Source organism: Helianthus annuus, chromosome 15, assembly GCF_002127325.2.
Source record: "Helianthus annuus cultivar XRQ/B chromosome 15, HanXRQr2.0-SUNRISE, whole genome shotgun sequence".
Taxonomy (NCBI): Eukaryota; Viridiplantae; Streptophyta; class Magnoliopsida; order Asterales; family Asteraceae; genus Helianthus; species Helianthus annuus.
Genome location: NC_035447.2, coordinates 134,696,060 through 134,702,301, shown reverse-complemented (window position 1 = coordinate 134,702,301; position 6,242 = coordinate 134,696,060). Strand labels below are relative to the sequence as shown.

The following is a 6,242-nucleotide window of genomic DNA, read 5'->3' as shown; positions in this document are numbered from 1 at the left end:
ATTATATTGCAAATATATTCTACGGATTTTGTAATTTTATGCTTATGCGCATTCACAGTAGGTTCTCTATCACTATAATTTAACTAAAATAGACCTTTTTTCTCTTAACTTTGTTTATTTTTTAAGAACCCTCTTACATCAGATTCTCTATATCTATTTTTATCTTATTCACAAACACTTATGTTATCATTTTTCTCGGTTTTATACTCTCACAAAATTATATTTAGAGATGAATAGTGAATCTCAATACTTAAATTATGTTCCCAAGTTTAGTTAAGGGAAGTGAAAGGAAAGAAAAGATTGTTTGTGCTCTAGAGATTTTTTTTGTATAGAAATGGAATGTACCACACTAAAACCTGAAATTTCATTAATATTTATGTCTTGTAGTCTCATTGCATGAAATAAAAATAACTAAGTTTGTTTGGGTTAGGTAAAATGCATTGTTAATATTAAAGAAAGAAGATTATAGATAAATACCAAACATCAGGGACTAAAATTGGCAAAAACTAATGAATTTAACCATCTAGTGGTGGGATTAAGAAGGAAAAAAGGGTTCCAAGTTTTCATATGTGTGTGTCGACATTTGAGAGGGAAAGCTCTCTCAAGATAAAATTGCCTAAATTCAGCCAAATCAAGATGAAATCGATACTATGTCCTTTGCGTGTTTGAAGATTTCAATCATCTAGTAGCATCAAAACCTAAGGTAAATTGTAGAATTTCAATTGATTGTGATTTTGGCTAGAATGTCTTGAAATCATGAAGGATGTTATGAACCTAGCATTCCTATACGAATTCGTGTAGAAATGTTATTTGTAAATGATTGATGGACTTGTAATTACATGTGGAATCCATAGAGTTTGGTAAATTGGGTTAAATTTCATAAGGGTTGGAAGTGGGTCTTGAAATTGGGTAATTTTACCCTTGACTAATCTTGGTTAAAATGATAGTTAGCTTGAATAAACTGACTTTATGTCATGTTAGTGATTATTGAATGAATGGTATTTAATTTGTGATGAAACATGGGATTGGATGCTATAAACTAGAACATTTTAATTAGTTATGATGCTCACCAAGTGTTTGATGAAATGCCTTGATCACATTAGCAAATAGCTTCTTGTGCAAATGCTTGATTTACTTGAGTAGAATGCACAGATGAATATTTGATTGTTAGAATGTGTTTGAAATGTATAGCATGACAAGTGGTGAGTTCATTGGCACTAAGAGTGAATTCATCAAGTGTAGGTGTGAAGGTGGAAGGATCAAGCAACCAAGGGAAACAAGAAGTACAAGACCGAGGTAAGTCCTTCCAGCTTACACTTTTACAAGTAGATTATTTGCAAGTTGTTGTTTAGCGAATTTTAGTTGTGTCAAGTTAATGCTTGAAAGGAATTGGGGATTACCCATTGAAGCAGGTCATTTGGGTAAGAACTTGGTAATGCATGAAAACGGATGCAAAACATGACTTTTCATGGCAAATCCATGGAGTGATCTCCATGTAGCCTTAGAATGAACATATAGCAAGTATTGGTTATGAATGAAGGAATCATGAATGATTATCGCAGGAAAGGAACTTATATGCAAGGATATCGTTTGGATGTGGGTTAAATTCACCATGTTTATACCATAATGAGAATAGTTATGTATTGTTGAGTATAAGTTGATTGTTCTAACTTGTTGTGGATTTCTTATAGGTAAATCATCAATCAAAAGATCAAGTTAAACGAATACACACGTGGTCTTTTTGTTTATCAAGTCATGGGTTATGAACTTATCTTTCTAAATGTAAATGGCTTTCTTTATAAAAACTTTGTTGGTGTCATGTGACTAAACTTAATTATATTTTGGCTTTGTTTATAACGTGGACAAGTATCTATGTACTAAAATTTGAATGCTTACCTCTCTTAAGGTGTTTTGGACGTGTTCATGTCTTTTGTCATGAAAAGTCTTAATTTGGATGCATTTTTTTAAATGATATTATTTAAAACAGCCGAGTGTTACAAAGTAGTTAGGAGGTTACATGGAACGAAAGAAAAGAAGGTTGTGTTCCAGAGATTGTTTTAGAGAAGTGGAAAGAAGAGAAGAGAAAGGAATGGAAGTTTGGGGCTAAATTTCATCTTTCCAAATCGAAAAGAAGTGAAAAAAAAGAGAAGAGAAGTGAAGATGAGAGGAGAGGAAAGAAAAGAAAAAGAAAGAAATGGAGTCTTTCTCTTCTCTCCTCTCCTTAAGTAAACTTGGAAACAAAGCGTTAATAAGCTACTATAGGTTCTCGAGACCTTATATCAGTTTCTCTATTTATTCTCTTTCTCAAAATTTTAGAAAAAAATACAAGTTTTCTTCTATTTGTATTCTCCATCAGCATCTCTAAAACAGAGATAAAGTTTAGAGAACATACACTAGTTCTTTAAGTATTGAGATTCATTATTTATCTCTAAAAATAATTTTGTGAGTGTATAAAACCGAGAAAATGCGATAAAATAAGTGTTTGTGAATAAGATAAAAAATATAAATAGAGAATCTGATGTGACATGTTATTAAAAAATAGGGGAATTGGATTTAATAATCCAAACTTTGACCCCTTGGCTGGCAACAACCCAACTTCAGATAAATTTCCCATGACAGTCCTAATTTTCAAACTATTATCCTCCACTAAGCCTTTTCTAACTGGGGTCTAACTCAGTTAATTTTTGATGATGTGGTAGATGACGTGTATGAGCTCACTCCTTATGTGGCTGATTACATATGGCACTGTCACCACCTCCACTTCCACCATTTCCACCATCATCAGTCACAAGCAACACCATCATCTCCAACACCACCACCCTCCACCACCATTTGCAGGTTGGTTATTTTTGTCGCTAGATCCATGGTGGCTACTATGGATCTGGATCTGGTAATGGAGGTGAATGGAATGTCATGGTGGTGGTGATGGAAATTAATGGATGAGTGTCACGATGATGGTGATGCAGATGTTATGATGATGTTGGTGACACGGTGGTGGTGGTGGTGGAGTGTCACGGTGGTGGTGACGGAAGTGGATGGAGGATGTTGTTGGGTGGTGGTTGGTGGTGGTGTTGGAGGTGGTGATGGTACCACATAAGCAGCCACGTCAACAAATAACTAAGTCTTTGTTCACATTATCAGCCACGTCAGCAAAAAACTAACTTGGTTAAACCCAGGTTTGAAAAGGCTTGTTAAAGAAAAATAGTTTGAAAGTTAGGAGTGTCCTAAGTAATTTTTTAAGATGAGATTAATGTCGGCCAAAAGGTCAAGGTTAGGATTATTAAAATCAAATTTCTCTAAAAAATACACAAAGTTTCAAAAAAATGATATTTTAGTTTAAATATATTGATAGAGAACCTATTGTGAATGAAGGGTAAAAAAACCTTTTATTTTTCTATAATTCTAAGAAAGAAAGCAAATAGAAAAATTGATGTAAACGCTCTAAAGTGGCTCCGACGCTCCGTCTATAAACCATCTTATATCGAATGAACTTCTCTTTGTGTGTGTATAATAAAAAATATGTATTTTAAGTTGTTTACCTTTTAGGTACAGATGGTGGGGTTATAGAATTAATATTACTTTATTTGTGAACTAAGTAAATAAATTCTGGCCATTTATTTACATTATTAAATCATAAAATGTATTAGTGTACTTTTATCATGATCATTGATTTACACTTGTGTATTGATAATCAAAAGCTAGGATTAGTTTACTAGTATTCACAATCAAGGGGGTTGTTCACAAATGAACCTAATCCTAGTTAGATACTAGTTTATTTAAGTTAAGTAGCTAACGAATCCACTTAAAGAAGAAGATTTAATTTACAGAAAAGCGTTAACATAGCCATATTAAATTTACAAAAATGGTCTTGACACATATAAAAAAGGCAAATTGGAAAATAATAATCCCAGCATTTTGAAATTGGCCAATAATAATCCCAAGTCAGGAAATAGCCAATAATAATCCCACCTCGTCCATTTTTGGAAAATAATACTCCACAGTCACTAAACGACAAAAGTGCCACGTCAGCATTTGGAGTATTATTTTCCAAAAATGGACGAGGTGGGATTATTATTGGTTATTTCCTGACTTGGGATTATTATTGGCCAATTTCAAAATGCTGGGATTATTATTTTCCAATTTGCCTATAAAAAATTCCCAACTACCATTGATTTTTATGATTTTATTAATATTAAAGTCAAAGGAAATAGAAAAAATTTCAATGGTTATTTAAGCAAACTAGTTGATTTTTCCGCCCGCGCGTTGTGACGGGGACCCAATGTATGCAAAACGCGTGTCAGCAGCAGATACCGAATATCAAAACATAAATAAAAATGACGTGGTAAGGATGGTCACTTCGTCCTAAAAAAGCGATTTTAAATAACCTAATATATAATAATAGGACCCACACGTCCTACACGCTGAAAATTCGGTTGTTTTCAATTTAGTTATTACGGTGCTAACACGTTAAAATATGGATGAGCTCGGTCCGGTAACGGCACCGAATGTACCGATCCTGAAAATCATCAAAATTAGGTACCGGCACCGAAAATGCTTGGTGCAATGCTATATGGTATTTGAAGAAAAAAATCAATAAATACAGGTATGGTGCTAGTCCGGTGTCGAACCGAAAGTAACGATTCTGAAAACACCAAAAGGTTGGTACCAAATTGGTAACGAAAATGATTTGGTAATAGTAAATTTGGTACCGATACGATACCGGTTTGATTACAGGATTTGATACGATTTGCTCATCAATAATCTAAATATCCAAGTTAATTTTACATGCTATAATTCATTCATTACAGAAAAAAGACAAAAAAAAAAAAAGCAAAATAAGTTGTTGTCTATATAAAACCTCAATCAAACGAAATACAGTTTACTTGTTGTGTGTATGAAAAGTAATCTAAACGGTGCAATTACTTGCATTGCTACGTTGCTACATGATTTGATGAGCTTGGTACCGAAAATATCGTTACCGAAATCTCCAAAAGTGTGTACCGGTACCGAATATACCTGGTACAGTACGGCTCGATACCGGTCGGTACTGGTACGGCACCGGTATTTAAGGGTAAAAATCGGTGAATACCGGTGCCAAACCGGTACCCAAAACACACCCGATTTAGTAAAAGCGGATACCGATACCGGTACCTAATACTATTTATTCATCTCTTAATGAAGTTACTGTTCATTCAGTTCTAAAATTAATATATAGGTAATATATAGGTAATATATAGGTAATTGAATGGTCAGGGAAGCAAATCTCAATAGTTTCACAGAAAAAGAACTATTGAAGCATAAGTGGATGAAAATGGATGATTTGGATGACAAGATTCAACATAGCCCACCTCCATTTCATATCCAAACCGAGCAAGTTTTCTTTCTAAACACACTTAAAAATCATAGTAGAATCACCAACACGCAAAAATGTAGATCTAAAAGGGTGACAATAGTGGTAGTTGGCAATAGGGATGCAAGAATTCTCATGCTTGATAGAAATACCAGAATTAGAAAACATTCGGGAATCGGGATGGATATTTGAGTATGAGACAAGGTATGAGATTGATAAAAAAAATCTTGTTACAACAACTCGTCTAGATCCACCACGACGTGTAACGATGCATCGCACTTAGCCCTATTACAAAGATGTGTCCAACTATCATGTCATTCATGTTCTAGTAAATGTGAACTACACTAGTATATTTTCACATTACAATAGCACGTCCAACTTTACGTTTATTGTGTAGCTAGATCGACACTAGTATCATTCTTCCTATAATTCACACTTGTACATGAGATGTATCCCAAGTCTTCCTACGTTTTCTACAAAACTGACTTTCTATAATAACTTATGGGTGTATGTGTGTGTAATAATAATAATAAGAGGTGCCGGGGCACTCCGTTATTCTATAACGGAAACAAACATCAACGCGTGATGGGCCGCCGCCGCTACCACTTCAACGCGTTAATCTTCCACGCGTTAATCATTTTCGTGATGGTGACAACGCGTTATGGTTTATTTTTGTGAGGGTATTTGTTGGTTGGGGGAAAATTGTTGGGTGTGGTGGTGAGTGATGACCACCCCCACTAAAAATGGTTGTGAGTGATGGAAAAATGGTCAATGACATGGTGAAACTTGATTGGTGCTTGTGAGTGATAAATTCTATCACTAGTGAACCACCACTAGTCCCCTAATAATGATAGTAATAGTAACAACAACAATGATGATGACAACTTGCTAT

General features: G+C 34.3%; 1 long non-coding RNA gene across 1 annotated transcript; it reads left to right on the top strand.

Moving 5' to 3' along the window:
* Nucleotides 1–549: 549 nt before the first annotated feature.
* Nucleotides 550–1,918, top strand: LOC110912537. The gene is made up of 3 exons (XR_002577984.2): nt 550–703; nt 1,243–1,296; nt 1,692–1,918. It is a non-coding gene; the product is annotated as an uncharacterized LOC110912537 (long non-coding RNA).
* The last annotated feature ends 4,324 nt before the right edge of the window (nt 1,919–6,242 follow it).